The sequence below is a fragment of the Schistocerca piceifrons genome, chromosome 5 (assembly GCF_021461385.2).
Source record: "Schistocerca piceifrons isolate TAMUIC-IGC-003096 chromosome 5, iqSchPice1.1, whole genome shotgun sequence".
Taxonomy (NCBI): domain Eukaryota; kingdom Metazoa; phylum Arthropoda; class Insecta; order Orthoptera; family Acrididae; genus Schistocerca; species Schistocerca piceifrons.
The window spans coordinates 716,701,491-716,721,298 of NC_060142.1; positions in this window are offsets into that span (position 1 = coordinate 716,701,491).

Consider the following 19,808-nt stretch of genomic DNA (forward strand, 5'->3'; position numbering starts at 1 on the left):
TGGATCGGAAAAGAGATTGTCGTATCCCAAAAGAAAATCCTGTCGCTTCCATAGAAACGTTACTCGATTTAGAAGGAAACGTCTTAGAACACATAGTACTTGTATTTCATAGCGACGCAATTTCCGTGTGAATTCGTCAATGTTTGGGAATGAGGGTTGCAGTAAAGGAGGATTAGTGGATCGGAAATGTGATTGTCGTATCCCAAAAGAAAATCCTGTCGTTTCCATAGAAATGTTACTCGATTTAGAAGGAAATGTCTTAGAACACATAGTATTTCATAGCGACTCAATTTCCGTGTAAATTCGTCAATGTGTGGGAGTGAGGGATGCAGTAAAGAAGGATTAGTGGATCGGAAATGAGATTGTCGTATCCCAAAAGAAAATCCTGTCGTTTCCATAGAAACGTTACTCGATTTAGAAGGAAATGTCTTAGAACACATAGTATTTCATAGCGACTCAATTTCCGTGTGAATTCGTCAATGTGTGGGAGTGAGGGATGCAGTAAAGAAGGATTAGTGGATCGGAAATGAGATTGTCGTATCCCAAAAGAAAATCCTGTCGTTTCCATAGAAACGTTACTCGATTTAGAAGGAAATGTCTTAGAACACTTAGAACTCGTATTTCATAGCGACGGAATTTCCGTGTGAATTCGTCAATGTGTGGGAGTGAGGGATGCAGTAAAGAAGGATTAGTGGATCGGAAATGAGATTGTCGTATCCCAAAAGAAAATCCTGTCGTTTCCATAGAAACGTTACTCGATTTAGAAGGAAATGTCTTAGAACACATAGTATTCGTGTTTCATAGCGACGGAATTTCCGTGTGAATTCGTCAATGTTTGGAAGTGAGGGATGCAGTAAAGAAGGATTAGTGGATCGGAAATGTGATTGTCGTATCCCAAAAGAAATTCCTGTGTTTCCATAGAAACGTTACTCGATTTAGAAGGAAATGTCTTAGAACACATAGTATTTCATAGCGACGGAATTTCCGTGTGAATTCGTCAATGTGTGGAGTGAGGGATGCAGTAAGGAAGGATTAGTGGATCGGAAATGAGATTGTCGTATCCCAAAAGAAAATCCTGTCGTTTCCATAGAAACGTTACTCGATTTAGAACTAAATGTCTTAGAATACATAGTATATCATAGCGACGCAATTTCCGTGTGAATTCGTTAATGTGTGGGAGTGAGGGAAGCAGTAAAGAAGGATTAGTGGATCGGAAATGAGATTGTCGTATCCCAAAAGAAAATCCTGTCGTTTCCATAGAAACGTTACTCGATTTAGAAGGAAATGTCTTAGAACACATAGTATTTCATAGCGACGCAATTTCCGTGTGAATTCGTCAATGTTTGGGAGTGAGGGATGCAGTAAAGAAGGATTAGTTTATTGGAAATGAGATTGTCGTATCCCAAATAAAATCCTGTCGTTTCCATAGAAACGTTACTCCATTTAGATGGAAATGTCTTAGAACACATAGTATTTCATAGCGACTCAATTTCCGTGTGAATTCGTCAATGTGTGGGAGTGAGGGATGCAGTATAGTAGGATTAGTGGATCGGAAATGAGATTGTCGTATCCCAAAAGAAAATCCTGTCGTTTCCATAGAAACGTTACTCGATTTAGAAGGAAATGTCTTAGAACACATAGTACTCGTATTTCATAGCGACGGAATTTCCGTGTGAATTCGTCAATGTTTGGGAGTGAGGGATGCAGTAAAGAAGGATTAGTGGATCGGAAATGTGATTGTCGTATCCCAAAAGAAAATCCTGTCGTTTTCATAGAAACGTTAATCGATTTAGAAGGAAATGTCTTAGAGCACATAGTACTCGTATTTCATAGCGACGGAATTTCCGTGTGAATTCGTCAATGTGTGGGAGTGAGGGATGCAGTAAAGAAGGATTAGTGGATCGGAAATGTGATTGTCGTATCCCAAAAGGAAATCCTGTCGTTTCCATAGAAACGTTACTCGATTTAGAAGGAAATGTCGTAGAACACATATAACTCGTATTTCATAGCGACGCAATTTCCGTGTGAATTCGTCAATGTTTGGGAGTGAGGGTTGCAGTAAAGGAGGATTAGTGGATCGGAAATGTGATTGTCGTATCCCAAAAGAAAATCCTGTGTTTCCATAGAAACGTTACTCGATTTAGAAGGAAATGACTTAGAACACATAGTATTTCATAGCGACTCAATTTCCGTGTGAATTCGTCAATGTTTGGGAGTGAGGGATGCAGTAAAGAAGGATTAGTGGATCGGAAATGAGATTGTCGTATCCCAAAAGGAAATCCTGTCGTTTCCATAGAAACGTTACTCTATTTAGAAGGAAATGTCTTAGAACACATAGTATTTCATAGTGACGCAATTTCCGTGTGAATTCGTCAATGTGTGGGAGTGAGGGATGCAATAAAGAAGGATTAGTGGATCGGAAATGAGATTGTCGTATCCCAAAAGAAAATCCTGTCGTTTGCATAGAAACGTTACTCGATTTAGAAGGAAATGTCTTAGAACACATAGTACTCGTATTTCATAGCGACGCAATTTCCGTGTGAATTCGTCAATGTTTGGGAGTGAGGGTTGCAGTAAAGGAGGATTAGTGGATCGGAAATGTGATTGTCGTATCCCAAAAGAAAATCCTGTGTTTCCATAGAAACGTTACTCGATTTAGAAGGAAATGTCTTAGAACACATAGTATTTCATAGCGACGGAATTTCCGTGTGAATTCGTCAATGTGTGGAGTGAGGGATGCAGTAAGGAAGGATTAGTGGATCGGAAATGAGATTGTCGTATCCCAAAAGAAAATCCTGTCGTTTCCATAGAAACGTTACTCGATTTAGAACTAAATGTCTTAGAACACATGGTATATCATAGCGACGCAATTTCCGTGTGAATTCGTTAATGTGTGGGAGTGAGGGATGCAGTAAAGAAGGATTAGTGGATCGGAAATGAGATTGTCGTATCCCAAAAGAAAATCCTGTCGTTTCCATAGAAACGTTACTCGATTTAGAAGGAAATGTCTTAGAACACATAGTATTTCATAGCGACGCAATTTCCGTGTGAATTCGTCAATGTTTGGGAGTGAGGGATGCAGTAAAGAAGGATTAGTGGATCGGAAATGAGATTGTCGTATCCCATAAGAAAATCCTGTCGTTTCCATAGAAACGTTACTCGATTTAGAAGGAAATGTCTTAGAACACATAGTATTTCATAGCGACTCAATTTCCGTGTGAATTCGTCAATGTGTGGGAGTGAGGGATGCAGTATAGAAGGATTAGTGGATCGGAAATGAGATTGTCGTATCCCAAAAGAAAATCCTGTCGTTTCCATAGAAACGTTACTCGATTTAGAAGGAAATGTCTTAGAACACATAGTACTCGTATTTCATAGCGACGGAATTTCCGTGTGAATTCGTCAATGTTTGGGAGTGAGGGATGCAGTAAAGAAGGATTAGTGGATCGGAAATGTGATTGTTGTATCCCAAAAGAAAATCCTGTCGTTTTCATAGAAACGTTACTCGATTTAGAAGGAAATGTCTTAGAACACATAGTACTCGTATTTCATAGCGACGGAATTTCCGTGTGAATTCGTCAATGTGTGGGAGTGAGGGATGCAGTAAAGAAGGATTAGTGGATCGGAAATGAGATTGTCGTATCCCAAAAGAAATTCCTGTCGTTTCCATAGAAACGTTACTCGATATAGAAGGAAATGTCTTAGAACACATAGTATTTCATAGCGACTCAATTTCCGTGTGAATTCGTCAATGTTTGGGAGTGAGGGTTGCAGTAAAGGAGGATTAGTGGATCGGAAATGAGATTGTCGTATCCCAAAAGAAAATCCTGTCGTTTCCATAGAAACGTTACTCGATTTAGAAGGAAATGTCTTAGAACACATAGTACTCGTATTTCATAGCAACGCAATTTCCGTGTGAATTCGTCAATGTTGGGGAGTGAGGGTTGCGGTAAAGGAGGATTAGTGGATCGGAAATGTGATTGTCGTATCCCAAAAGAAAATCCTGTCGTTTCCATAGAAACGTTACTCGATTTAGAAGGAAATGACTTAGAACACATAGTATTTCATAGCGACTCTATTTCCGTGAGAATTCGTCAATGTTTGGGAGTGAGGGATGCAGTAAAGAAGGATTAGTGGATCGGAAATGAGATTGTCGTATCCCAAAAGGAAATCCTGTCGTTTCCATAGAAACGTTACTCGATTTAGAAGGAAATGTCTTAGAACACATAGTATTTCATAGTGACGCAATTTCCGTGTGAATTCGTCAATGTGTGGGAGTGAGGGATGCAATAAAGAAGGATTAGTGGATCGGAAATGAGATTGTCGTATCCCAAAAGAAAATCCTGTCGTTTCCATAGAAACGTTACTCGATTTAGAAGGAAATGTCTTAGAACACATAGTACTCGTATTTCATAGCGACGCAATTTCCGTGTGAATTCGTCAATGTTTGGGAGTGAGGGTTGCAGTAAAGGAGGATTAGTGGATCGGAAATGTGATTGTCGTATCCCAAAAGAAAATCCTGTCGTTTCCATAGAAATGTTACTCGATTTAGAAGGAAATGTCTTAGAACACATAGTATTTCATAGCGACTCAATTTCCGTGTGAATTCGTCAATGTGTGGGAGTGAGGGATGCAGTAAAGAAGGATTAGTGGATCGGAAATGAGATTGTCGTATCCCAAAAGAAAATCCTGTCGTTTCCATAGAAACGTTACTCGGTTTAGAAGGAAATGTCTTAGAACACATAGTATTTCATAGCGACTCAATTTCCATGTGAATTCGTCAATGTGTGGGAGTGAGGGATGCAGTAAAGAAGGATTAGTGGATCGGAAATGAGATTGTCGTATCCCAAAAGAAAATCCTGTCGTTTCCATAGAAACGTTACTCGATTTAGAAGGAAATGTCTTAGAACACATAGTACTCGTATTTCATAGCGACGGAATTTCCGTGTGAATTCGCCAATGTTTGGGAGTGAGGGATGCAGTAAAGAAGGATTAGTGGATCGGAAATGTGATTGTCGTATCCCAAAAGAAAATCCTGTCGTTTCCATAGAAACGTTACTCGATTTAGAAGGAAATGTCTTAGAACACATAGTATTTCATAGCGACGGAATTTCCGCGTGAATTCGTCAATGTGTGGAGTGAGGGATGCAGTAAGGAAGGATTAGTGGATCGGAAATGAGATTGTCGTATCCCAAAAGAAAATCCTGTCGTTTCCATAGAAACGTTACTCGATTTAGAACTAAATGTCTTAGAACACATAGTATATCATAGCGACGCAATTTCCGTGTGAATTCGTTAATGTGTGGGAGTGAGGGATGCAGTAAAGAAGGATTAGTGGATCGGAAATGAGATTGTCGTATCCCAAAAGAAAATCCTGTCGTTTCCATAGGAACGTTACTCGATTTAGAAGGAAATGTCTTAGAACACATAGTATTTCATAGCGACGCAATTTCCGTGTGAATTCGTCAATGTTTGGGAGTGAGGGATGCAGTAAAGAAGGATTAGTGGATCGGAAATGAGATTGTCGTATCCCAAAAGAAAATCCTGTCGTTTCCATAGAAACGTTACTCGATTTAGAAGGAAATGTCTTAGAACACATAGTATTTCATAGCGACTCAATTTCCGTGTGAATTCGTCAATGTGTGGGAGTGAGGGATGCAGTAAAGAAGGATTAGTGGATCGGAAATGAGATTGTCGTATCCCAAAAGAAAATCCTGTCGTTTCCATAGAAACGTTACTCGATTTAGAAGGAAATGTCTTAGAACACATAGTATTTCATAGTGACGCAATTTCCGTGTGAATTCGTCAATGTGTGGGAGTGAGGGATGCATTAAAGAAGGATTAGTGGATCAGAAATGATATTGTCGTATCCCAAAAGAAAATCCTGTCGTTTCCATAGAAACGTTACTCGATTTAGAAGGAAATGTCTTAGAACACATTGTACTCGTATTTCATAGCGACGGAATTTCCGTGTGAATTCGTCAATGTGTGGGAGTCAGGGATGCAGTACAGAAGGATTAGTGGATCGGAAAAGAGATTGTCGTATCCCAAAAGAAAATCCTGTCGTTTCCATAGAAACGTTACTCGATTTAGAAGGAAATGTCTTAGAACACATAGTATTTCATAGCGACTCAATTTCCGTGTGAATTCGTCAATGTTTGGGAGTGAGGGATGCAGTAAAGAAGGATTAGTGGATCGGAAATGAGACTGTCGTATCCCAAAAGAAAATCCTGTCGTTTCCATAGAAACGTTACTCGATATAGAAGGAAATGTCTTAGGACACATAGTATTTCATAGCGATTCAATTTCCGTGTGAATTCGTCAATGTGTGGGAGTGAGGAATGCATTAAAGAAGGATTAGTGGATCGGAAATGTAATTGTCGTATCCCAAAAGAAAATCCTGTCGTTTCCATAGAAACGTTACTCGATTTAGAAGGAAATGTCTTAGAACACATAGTATTTCATAGTGACGCAATTTCCGTGTGAATTCGTCAATGTGTGGGAGTGAGGGATGCAGTAAAGAAGGATTAGTGGATCGGAAATGAGATTGTCGTATCCCAAAAGAAAATCCTGTCGTTTCCATAGAAACGTTACTCGATTTAGAAGGAAATGTCTTAGAACACATAGTACTCGTATTTCATAGCGACGGAATTTCCGTGTGAATTCGTCAATGTGTGGGAGTGAGGGATGCAGTAAAGAAGGATTAGTGGATCGGAAATGAGATTGTCGTATCCCAAAAGAAAATCCTGTCGTTTCCATAGAAACGTTGCTCGATTTAGAAGGAAATGTCTTAGAACACATAGTATTTCATAGCGACTCAATTTCCGTGTGAATTCGTCAATGTGTGGGAGTGAGGGATGCAGTAAAGAAGGATTAGTGGATCGGAAATGAGATTGTCGTATCCCAAAAGAAAATCCTGTCGTTTCCATAGAAACGTTACTCGATATAGAAGGAAATGTCTTAGAACACATAGTATTTCATAGCGACTCAATTTCCCGTGTGAATTCGTCAATGTGTGGGAGTGAGGGATGCAGTAAAGAAGGATTAGTGGAATGGAAATGTGATTGTCGTATCCCAAAAGAAAATCCTGTCGTTTCCATAGAAACGTTACTCGATTTAGAAGGAAATGTCTTAGAACACATAGTACTCGTATTTCATAGCGACGCAATTTCCGTGTGAATTCGTCAATGTTTGGGAGTGAGGGTTGCAGTAAAGGAGGATTAGTGGATCGGAAATGTGATTGTCGTATCCCAAAAGAAAATTCTGTCGTTTCCATAGAAATGTTACTAGATTTAGAAGGAAATGTCTTAGAACACATAGTATTTCATAGCGACTCAATTTCCGTGTGAATGCGTCTATGTGTGGGGAGTGAGGGATGCAGTAAAGAAGGATTAGTGGATCAGAAATGGGATTGTCGTATCCCAAAAGAAAATCCTGTCGTTTCCATAGAAACGTTACTCGATTTAGAAGGAAATGTCTTAGAACACATAGTATTTCATAGCGACTCAATTTCCGTGTGAATTCCTCAATGTGTGGGAGTGAGGGATGCAGTAGTAAAGAAGGATTAGTGGATCGGAAATGAGATTGTCGTATCCCAAAAGAAAATCCTGTCGTTTCCATAGAAACGTTACTTGATTTAGAAGGAAATGTCTTAGAACACATAGTATTTCATAGCGACTCAATTTCCGTGTGAATTCGTCAATGTGTGGGAGTGACGGATGCAGTAAAGAAGGATTAGTGGATCGGAAATGAGATTGTCGTATCCCAAAAGAAAATCCTGTCGTTTCCATAGAAACGTTACTCGATTTAGAAGGAAATGTCTTAGAACACATAGTACTCGTATTTCATAGCGACGCAATTTCCGTGTGAATTCGTCAATGTTTGGGAGTGAGGGTTGCAGTAAAGGAGGATTAGTGGATCGGAAATGTGATTGTCGTATCCCAAAAGAAAATCCTGTCGTTTCCATAGAAACGTTACTCGATTTAGAGGGAAATGTCTTAGAACACATAGTATTTCATAACGACTCAATTTAGGTGTGAATTCGTCAATGTGTGGGAGTGAGGGATGCAGTAAAGAAGGATTAGTGGATCGGAAATGAGATTGTCGTATCCCAAAAGAAAATCCTGTCGTTTCCATAGAAACGGTACTCGATTTAGAAGGAAATGTCTTAGAACACATAGTATTTCATAGTGACGCAATTTCCGTGTGAATTCGTCAATGTGTGGAGTGAGGGATGCAGTAAAGAAGGATTAGTGGATCGGAAATGAGATTGTTGTATCCCAAAAGAAAATCCTGTCGTTTCCATAGAAACGTTACTCGATTTAGAAGGAAATGTCGTAGAACACATAGTACTCGTATTTCATAGCGACGGAATTTCTGTGTGAGTTCGTCAATGTGTAGGAGTGCGGGATGCAGTAAAGAAGGATTAGTGGATCGGAAATGAGATTGTCGTATCCCAAAAGAAAATCCTGTCGTTTCCATAGAAACGTTACTCGATTTAGAAGGAAATGTCTTAGAACACATAGTATTTCATAGCGACTCAATTTCCGTGAGAATTCGTCAATGTGTGGGAGTGAGGGATGCAGTAAAGAAGGATTAGTGGATCGGAAATGAGATTGTCGTATCCCAAAAGAATATCCTGTCGTTTCCATAGAAACGTTACTCGATTTAGAAGGAAATGTCTTAGAACACATAGTATTTCATAGCGACGCAATTTCCGTGTGAATTCGTCGATGTTTGGGAGTGAGGATTGCAGTACAGGAAGATTAGTGGATCGGAAATGTGATTGTCGTATCACAAAAGAAAATCCTGTCGTTTCCATAGAAACGTTACTCGATTTAGAAGGAAATGTCTTAGAACACATAGTACTCGTATTTCATAGCGACGCAATTTCCGTGTGAATTCGTCAATGTTTGGGAGTGAGGGTTGCAGTAAAGGAGGATTAGTGGATCGGAAATGTGATTGTCGTATCCCAAAAGAAAATCCTGTCGTTTCCATAGAAACGTTACTCGATTTAGAAGGAAATGTCTTAGAACACATAGTATTTCATAGCGACTCAATTTCCGTGTGAATTCGTCAATGTGTGGGAGTGAGGGATGCAGTAAAGAAGGATTAGTGGATCGGAAATGAGATTGTCGTATCCCAAAAGAAAATCCTGTCGTTTCCATAGAAACGGTACTCGATTTAGAAGGAAATGTCTTAGAACACATAGTATTTCATAGTGACGCAATTTCCGTGTGAATTCGTCAATGTGTGGAGTGAGGGATGCAGTAAAGAAGGATTAGTGGATCGGAAATGAGATTGTCGTATCCCAAAAGAAAATCCTGTCGTTTCCATAGAAACGTTACTCGATTTAGAAGGAAATGTCTTAGAACACATTGTACTCGTATTTCATAGCGACGGAATTTCCGTGTGAATTCGTCAATGTGTGGGAGTCAGGGATGCAGTACAGAAGGATTAGTGGATCGGAAAAGAGATTGTCGTATCCCAAAAGAAAATCCTGTCGTTTCCATAGAAACGTTACTCGATTTAGAAGGAAATGTCTTAGAACACATAGTATTTCATAGCGACTCAATTTCCGTGTGAATTCGTCAATGTTTGGGAGTGAGGGATGCAGTAAAGAAGGATTAGTGGATCGGAAATGAGACTGTCGTATCCCAAAAGAAAATCCTGTCGTTTCCATAGAAACGTTACTCGATATAGAAGGAAATGTCTTAGGACACATAGTATTTCATAGCGATTCAATTTCCGTGTGAATTCGTCAATGTGTGGGAGTGAGGAATGCATTAAAGAAGGATTAGTGGATCGGAAAAGTAATTGTCGTATCCCAAAAGAAAATCCTGTCGTTTCCATAGAAACGTTACGCGATTTAGAAGGAAATGTCTTAGAACACATAGTATTTCATAGTGACGCAATTTCCGTGTGAATTCGTCAATGTGTGGGAGTGAGGGATGCAGTAAAGAAGGATTAGTGGATCGGAAATGAGATTGTCGTATCCCAAAAGAAAATCCTGTCGTTTCCATAGAAACGTTACTCGATTTAGAAGGAAATGTCTTAGAACACATAGTACTCGTATTTCATAGCGACGGAATTTCCGTGTGAATTCGTCAATGTGTGGGAGTGAGGGATGCAGTAAAGAAGGATTAGTGGATCGGAAATGAGATTGTCGTATCCCAAAAGAAAATCCTGTCGTTTCCATAGAAACGTTGCTCGATTTAGAAGGAAATGTCTTAGAACACATAGTATTTCATAGCGACTCAATTTCCGTGTGAATTCGTCAATGTGTGGGAGTGAGGGATGCAGTAAAGAAGGATTAGTGGATCGGAAATGAGATTGTCGTATCCCAAAAGAAAATCCTGTCGTTTCCATAGAAACGTTACTCGATATAGAAGGAAATGTCTTAGAACACATAGTATTTCATAGCGACTCAATTTCCGTGTGAATTCGTCAATGTGTGGGAGTGAGGGATGCAGTAAAGAAGGATTAGTGGAATGGAAATGTGATTGTCGTATCCCAAAAGAAAATCCTGTCGTTTCCATAGAAACGTTACTCGATTTAGAAGGAAATGTCTTAGAACACATAGTACTCGTATTTCATAGCGACGCAATTTCCGTGTGAATTCGTCAATGTTTGGGAGTGAGGGTTGCAGTAAAGGAGGATTAGTGGATCGGAAATGTGATTGTCGTATCCCAAAAGAAAATTCTGTCGTTTCCATAGAAATGTTACTAGATTTAGAAGGAAATGTCTTAGAACACATAGTATTTCATAGCGACTCAATTTCCGTGTGAATGCGTCTATGTGTGGGAGTGAGGGATGCAGTAAAGAAGGATTAGTGGATCAGAAATGGGATTGTCGTATCCCAAAAGAAAATCCTGTCGTTTCCATAGAAACGTTACTCGATTTAGAAGGAAATGTCTTAGAACACATAGTATTTCATAGCGACTCAATTTCCGTGTGAATTCCTCAATGTGTGGGAGTGAGGGATGCAGTAAAGAAGGATTAGTGGATCGGAAATGAGATTGTCGTATCCCAAAAGAAAATCCTGTCGTTTCCATAGAAACGTTACTTGATTTAGAAGGAAATGTCTTAGAACACATAGTATTTCATAGCGACTCAATTTCCGTGTGAATTCGTCAATGTGTGGGAGTGACGGATGCAGTAAAGAAGGATTAGTGGATCGGAAATGAGATTGTCGTATCCCAAAAGAAAATCCTGTCGTTTCCATAGAAACGTTACTCGATTTAGAAGGAAATGTCTTAGAACACATAGTACTCGTATTTCATAGCGACGCAATTTCCGTGTGAATTCGTCAATGTTTGGGAGTGAGGGTTGCAGTAAAGGAGGATTAGTGGATCGGAAATGTGATTGTCGTATCCCAAAAGAAAATCCTGTCGTTTCCATAGAAACGTTACTCGATTTAGAGGGAAATGTCTTAGAACACATAGTATTTCATAGCGACTCAATTTAGGTGTGAATTCGTCAATGTGTGGGAGTGAGGGATGCAGTAAAGAAGGATTAGTGGATCGGAAATGAGATTGTCGTATCCCAAAAGAAAATCCTGTCGTTTCCATAGAAACGGTACTCGATTTAGAAGGAAATGTCTTAGAACACATAGTATTTCATAGTGACGCAATTTCCGTGTGAATTCGTCAATGTGTGGAGTGAGGGATGCAGTAAAGAAGGATTAGTGGATCGGAAATGAGATTGTTGTATCCCAAAAGAAAATCCTGTCGTTTCCATAGAAACGTTACTCGATTTAGAAGGAAATGTCGTAGAACACATAGTACTCGTATTTCATAGCGACGGAATTTCTGTGTGAGTTCGTCAATGTGTAGGAGTGCGGGATGCAGTAAAGAAGGATTAGTGGATCGGAAATGAGATTGTCGTATCCCAAAAGAAAATCCTGTCGTTTCCATAGAAACGTTACTCGATTTAGAAGGAAATGTCTTAGAACACATAGTATTTCATAGCGACTCAATTTCCGTGAGAATTCGTCAATGTGTGGGAGTGAGGGATGCAGTAAAGAAGGATTAGTGGATCGGAAATGAGATTGTCGTATCCCAAAAGAATATCCTGTCGTTTCCATAGAAACGTTACTCGATTTAGAAGGAAATGTCTTAGAACACATAGTATTTCATAGCGACGCAATTTCCGTGTGAATTCGTCGATGTTTGGGAGTGAGGATTGCAGTACAGGAAGATTAGTGGATCGGAAATGTGATTGTCGTATCACAAAAGAAAATCCTGTCGTTTCCATAGAAACGTTACTCGATTTAGAAGGAAATGTCTTAGAACACATAGTACTCGTATTTCATAGCGACGCAATTTCCGTGTGAATTCGTCAATGTTTGGGAGTGAGGGTTGCAGTAAAGGAGGATTAGTGGATCGGAAATGTGATTGTCGTATCCCAAAAGAAAATCCTGTCGTTTCCATAGAAACGTTACTCGATTTAGAAGGAAATGTCTTAGAACACATAGTATTTCATAGCGACTCAATTTCCGTGTGAATTCGTCAATGTGTGGGAGTGAGGGATGCAGTAAAGAAGGATTAGTGGATCGGAAATGAGATTGTCGTATCCCAAAAGAAAATCCTGTCGTTTCCATAGAAACGGTACTCGATTTAGAAGGAAATGTCTTAGAACACATAGTATTTCATAGTGACGCAATTTCCGTGTGAATTCGTCAATGTGTGGAGTGAGGGATGCAGTAAAGAAGGATTAGTGGATCGGAAATGAGATTGTCGTATCCCAAAAGAAAATCCTGTCGTTTCCATAGAAACGTTACTCGATTTAGAAGGAAATGTCTTAGAACACATAGTACTCGTATTTCATAGCGACGGAATTTCTGTGTGAGTTCGTCAATGTGTAGGAGTGCGGGATGCAGTAAAGAAGGATTAGTGGATCGGAAATGAGATTGTCGTATCCCAAAAGAAAATCCTGTCGTTTCCATAGAAACGTTACTCGATTTAGAAGGAAATGTCTTAGAACACATAGTATTTCATAGCGACTCAATTTCCGTGAGAATTCGTCAATGTGTGGGAGTGAGGGATGCAGTAAAGAAGGATTAGTGGATCGGAAATGAGATTGTCGTATCCCAAAAGAATATCCTGTCGTTTCCATAGAAACGTTACTCGATTTAGAAGGAAATGTCTTAGAACACATAGTATTTCATAGCGACGCAATTTCCGTGTGAATTCGTCAATGTTTGGGAGTGAGGATTGCAGTACAGGAAGATTAGTGGATCGGAAATGTGATTGTCGTATCACAAAAGAAAATCCTGTCGTTTCCATAGAAACGTTACTCGATTTAGAAGGAAATGTCTTAGAACACATAGTACTCGTATTTCATAGCGACGGAATTTCCGTGTGAATTCGTCAATGTTTAGGAGTGAGGGATGCAGTAAAGAAGGATTAGTGGATCGGAAAGGAGATTGTCGTATCCCAAAAAAAAGTCCTGTCGTTTCCATAGAAATGTTACTTGATTTAGAAGGGGAAGTCATAGAACCCATAGCAATTCATAGCGACGGAATTTCCGTGTGAAATCGTCAATGTGTGGGAGTGGTAGATGCAGTAAAGATGGATTAGTGGATCGAAAATGTGATTGTCGTATCCCAAAACAAAATTCTGTCGTTTCCATTGAAACGTTACTCGATTTAGAAGGAATTGTCTTAGAACACATAGTACTCGTATTTCATAGCGACGAAATTTCCGTGTGAATTCGTCAATGTTTGGGAGTGAGGGATGCAGTAAAGAAGGATTAGTGGATCGGAAATGTGATTGAGGTATCCCAAAAGAAAATCCTGTCGTTTCCATAGAAACGTTACTCGATTTAGAAGGAAATGTCTTAGAACACATAGTATTTCATAGCGACGCAATTTTGCGTGTGAATTCGTCAATGTGTGGGAGTGAGGGATGCAGTAAAGATGGATTAGTGGATCGGAAATGAGATTGTCGTATCCCAAAAGAAAATCCTGTCGTTTCCATAGAAACGTTACTCGTTTTAGAAGGAAATGTCTTAGAACACATAGTATTTCATAGCGACTCAATTTCCGTGTGAATTCGTCAATGTGTGGGAGTGAGGGATGCAGTAAAGAAGGATTAGTGGATCGGAAATGAGATTGTCGTATCCCAAAAGAAAATCCTGTCGTTTCCATAGAAACGTTACTCGATATAGAAGGAAATGTCTTAGAACACATAGTATTTCATAGCGACTCAATTTCCGTGTGAATTCGTCAATGTGTGGGAGTGAGGGATGCAGTAAAGAAGGATTAGTGGATCGGAAATGTGATTGTCGTATCCCAAAAGAAAATCCTGTCGTTTCCATAGAAACGTTACTCGAATTAGAAGGAAATGTCTTAGAACACATAGTACTCGTATTTCATAGCGACGCAATTTCCGTGTGAATTCGTCAATGTTTGGGAGTGAGGGTTGCAGTAAAGGAGGATTAGTGGATCGGAAATGTGATTGTCGTATCCCAAAAGAAAATTCTGTCGTTTCCATAGAAATGTTACTAGATTTAGAAGGAAATGTCTTAGAACACATAGTATTTCATAGCGACTCAATTTCCGTGTGAATTCGTCAATGTGTGGGAGTGAGGGATGCAGTAAAGATGGATTAGTGGATCAGAAATGGGATTGTCGTATCCCAAAAGAAAATCCTGTCGTTTCCATAGAAACGTTACTCGATTTAGAAGGAAATGTCTTAGAACACATAGTATTTCATAGCGACTCAATTTCCGTGTGAATTCCTCAATGTGTGGGAGTGAGGGATGCAGTAAAGAAGGATTAGTGGATCGGAAATGAGATTGTCGTATCCCAAAAGAAAATCCTGTCGTTTCCATAGAAACGGTACTCGATTTAGAAGGAAATGTCTTAGAACACATAGTATTTCATAGTGACGCAATTTCCGTGTGAATTCGTCAATGTGTGGAGTGAGGGATGCAGTAAAGAAGGATTAGTGGATCGGAAATGAGATTGTCGTATCCCAAAAGAAAATCTTGTCGTTTCCATAGAAACGTTACTCGATTTAGAAGGAAATGTCGTAGAACACATAGTACTCGTATTTCATAGCGACGGAATTTCTGTGTGAGTTCGTCAATGTGTAGGAGTGCGGGATGCAGTAAAGAAGGATTAGTGGATCGGAAATGAGATTGTCGTATCCCAAAAGAAAATCCTGTCGTTTCCATAGAAACGTTACTCGATTTAGAAGGAAATGTCTTAGAACACATAGTATTTCATAGCGACTCAATTTCCGTGAGAATTCGTCAATGTGTGGGAGTGAGGGATGCAGTAAAGAAGGATTAGTGGATCGGAAATGAGATTGTCGTATCCCAAAAGAATATCCGGTCGTTTCCATAGAAACGTTACTCGATTTAGAAGGAAATGTCTTAGAACACATAGTATTTCATAGCGACGCAATTTCCGTGTGAATTCGTCAATGTTTGGGAGTGAGGGTTGCAGTACAGGAAGATTAGTGGATCGGAAATGTGATTGTCGTATCACAAAAGAAAATCCTGTCGTTTCCATAGAAACGTTACTCGATTTAGAGGGAAATGTCTTAGAACTTATAGTACTCGTATTTCATAGCGACGGAATTTCCGTGTGAATTCGTCAATGTTTAGGAGTGAGGGATGCAGTAAAGAAGGATTAGTGGATCGGAAAGGAGATTGTCGTATCCCAAAAAAAAGTCCTGTCGTTTCCATAGAAATGTTACTTGATTTAGAAGGAGAAGTCATAGAACCCATAGCAATTCATAGCGACGGAATTTCCGTGTGAATTCGTCAATGTGTGGGAGTGGTGGATGCAGTAAAGATGGATTAGTGGATCGGAAATGTGATTGTCGTATCCCAAAACAAAATTCTGTCGTTTCCATAGAAACGTTACTCGATTTAGAAGGAATTGTCTTAGAACACATAGTACTCGTATTTCATAGCGACGAAATTTCCGTGTGAATTCGTCAATGTTTGGGAGTGAGGGATGCAGTAAAGAAGGATTAGTGGATCGGAAATGTGATTGAGGTATCCCAAAAGAAAATCCTGTCGTTTCCATAGAAACGTTACTCGATTTAGAAGGAAATGTCTTAGAACACATAGTATTTCATAGCGACGCAATTTCCGTGTGAATTCGTCAATGTGTGGGAGTGAGGGATGCAGTAAAGATGGATTAGTGGATCGGAAATGAGATTGTCGTATCCCAAAAGAAAATCCTGTCGTTTCCATATAAACGTTTCTCGATTTAGAAGGAAATGTCTTAGAACACATTGTACTCATATTTCATAGCCGCGGAATTTCCGTGTGAATTCGTCAATGTGTAGGAGTGAGGGATGCAGTAAAGAAGGATTAGTGGATCATAATTGAGATTGTCGTATCCCAAATGAAAATCCTGTCGTTTCCATAGAAACGTTACTCGATTTAGAAGGAAATGTCTTAGAACACATAGTATTTCATAGTGACGCAATTTCCGTGCGAATTCGTCAATGTGTGGGAGTGAGGAATGCAGTAAAGATGGATTAGTGGATCGGAAATGAGATTGTCGTATCCCAAAAGAAAATCCTGTCGTTTCCATAGAAACGTTACTCGATTTAGAAGGAAATGTCTTAGAACACATAGTACTGGTATTTCATAGCGACGGAATTTCCGTGTGAATTCGTCAATGTGTGGGAGTGAGGGATGCAGTAAAGAAGGATTAGTGGATCGGAAATGAGATTGTCGTATCCCAAAAGATAATCCTGTCATTTCCATAGAAACGTTACTCGATTTAGAAGGAAATGTCTTAGAACACATAGTATTTCATAGCGACTCAATTTCCGTGTGAATTCGTCAATGTGTGGGAGTGAGGGATGCGGTAAAAAAGGATTAGTGGATCGGAAATGAGATTGTCGTATCCCAAAAGAAAATCCTGTCGTTTCCATAGAAACGTTACTCGATATAGAAGGAAATGTCTTAGAACACATAGTATTTCATAGCGACTCAATTTCCGTGTGAATTCGTCAATGTGTGGGAGTGAGGGATGCAGTAAAGAAGGATTAGTGGATCGGAAATGTGATTGTCGTATCCCAAAAGAAAATCCTGTCGTTTCCATAGAATCGTTACTCGATTTAGAAGGAAATGTCTTAGAACACATAGTATTTCATAGTGACGCAATTTCCGTGTGAATTCGTCAATGTGTGGGAGTGAGGGATGCAGTAAAGAAGGATTAGTGGATCGGAAATGAGATTGTCGTATCCCAAAAGAAAATCCTGTCGTTTCCATAGAAACGTTACACGATTTAGAAGGAAATGTCTTAGAACACACAGTACTCGTATTTCATAGCGACGGAATTTCCGTGTGAATTCGTCAATGTGTGGGAGTGAGGGATGCAGTAAAGAAGGATTAGTGGATCGGAAATGAGATTGTCGTATCCCAAAAGAAAATCCTGTCGTTTCCATAGAAACGTTACTCGATTTAGAAGGAAATGTCTTAGAACACATAGTATTTCATAGCGACTCAATTTCCGTGTGAATTCGTCAATGTGTGGGAGTGAGGGATGCAGTAAAGAAGGATTAGTGGATCGGAAATGAGATTGTCGTATCCCAAAAGAAAATCCTGTCGTTTCCATAGAAACGTTACTCGATATAGAAGGAAATGTCTTAGAACACATAGTATTTCATAGCGACTCAATTTCCGTGTGAATTCGTCAATGTGTGGGAGTGAGGGATGCAGTAAAGAAGGATTAGTGGATCGGAAATGTGATTGTCGTATGCCAAAAGAAAATCCTGTCGTTTCCATAGAAACGTTACTCGATTTAGAAGGAAATGTCTTAGAACACATAGTACTCGTATTTCATAGCGACGCAATTTCCGTGTGAATTCGTCAATGTTTGGGAGTGAGGGATGCAGTAAAGGAGGATTAGTGGATCGGAAATGTGATTGTCGTATCCCAAAATAAAATACTGTCGTTTCCATAGAAATGTTACTAGATTTAGAAGGAAATGTCTTAGAACACATAGTATTTCATAGCGACTCAATTTCCGTGTGAACTCCTCAATGTGTGGGAGTGAGGGATGCAGTAAAGAAGGATTAATGGATCGGAAATGAGATTGTCGTATCCCAAAAGAAAATCCTGTCGTTTCCATAGAAACGTTACTCGATTTAGAAGGAAATGTCTTAGAACACACAGTATTTCATAGCGACTCAATTTCCGTGTGAATTCGTCAATGTGTGGGAGTGAGGGATGCAGTAAAGAAGGTTTAGTGGATCGGAAATGAGATTGACGTATCCCAAAAGAAAATCCTGTCGTTTCCATAGAAACGTTACTCGATTTAGAAGGAAATGTCTTAGAACACATAGTACTCGTATTTCATAGCGACGAGTTTTCCGTGTGAATTCGTCAATGTTTGGGAGTGAGGGTTGCAGTAAAGGATGATTAGTGGATCGGAAATGTGATTGTCGTATCCCAAAAGAAAATCCTGTCGTTTCCATAGAAACGTTACTCGATTTAGAAGGAAATGTCTTAGAACACATAGTATTTCATAGCGACTCAATTTCCGTGTGAATTCGTCAATGTGTGGGAGTGAGGGATGCAGTAAAGAAGGATTAGTGGATCGGAAATGAGATTGTCGTATCCCAAAAGAAAATCCTGTCGTTTCCATAGAAACGTTACTCGATTTAGAAGGAAATGTCTTAGAACACATAGTATTTCATAGTGACGCAATTTCCGTGTGAATTCGTCAATGTGTGGGAGTGAGGGATGCAGTAAAGAAGGATTAGTGGATCGGAAATGAGAGTGTCGTATCCCAAATGAAAATCCTGTCGTTTCCATAGAAACGTTACTCGATTTAGAAGGAAATGTCTTAGAACACATAGTACTCGTATTTCATAGCGACGCAATTTCCGTGTGAATTCGTCAATGTTTGGGAGTGAGGGTTGCAGTAAAGGAGGATTAGTGGATCGGAAATGTGATTGTCGTATCCCAAAAGAAAATCCTGTCGTTTCCATAGAAATGTTACTCGATTTAGAAGGAAATGTCTTAGAACACATAGTATTTCATAGCGACTCAATTTCCGTGTGAATTCGTCAATGTGTGGGAGTGAGGGATGCAGTAAAGAAGGATTAGTGGATCGGAAATGAGATTGTCGTATCCCAAAACAAAATCCTGTCGTTTCCATAGAAACGTTACTCGATTTAGAAGGAAATGTCTTAGAACACATAGTATTTCATAGTGACGCAATTTCCGTGTGAATTCGTCAATGTGTGGGAGTGAGGGATGCAGTAAAGAAGGATTAGTGGATCGGAAATGAGAGTGTCGTATCCCAAATGAAAATCCTGTCGTTTCCATAGAAACGTTACTCGATTTAGAAGGAAATGTCTTAGAACACATAGTACTCGTATTTCATAGCGACGCAATTTCCGTGTGAATTCGTCAATGTTTGGAATGAGGGTTGCAGTAAAGGAGGATTAGTGGATCGGAAATGTGATTGTCGTATCCCAAAAGAAAATCCTGTCGTTTCCATAGAAATGTTACTCGATTTAGAAGGAAATGTCTTAGAACACATAGCATATCATAGCGACTCAATTTCCGTGTGAATTCGTCAATGTGAGGGAGTGAGGGATGCAGTAAAGAAGGATTAGTGGATCGGAAATGAGATTGTCGTATCCCAAAAGAAAATCCTGTCGTTTCCATAGTAACGTTACTCGATTTAGAAGGAAATGTCTTAGAACACATAGTATTTCATAGCGACTCAATTTCCGTGTGACTTCGTCAATGTGTGGGAGTGAGGGATGCAGTAAAGAAGGATTAGTGGATCGGAAATGAGATTGTCGTATCCCAAAAGAAAT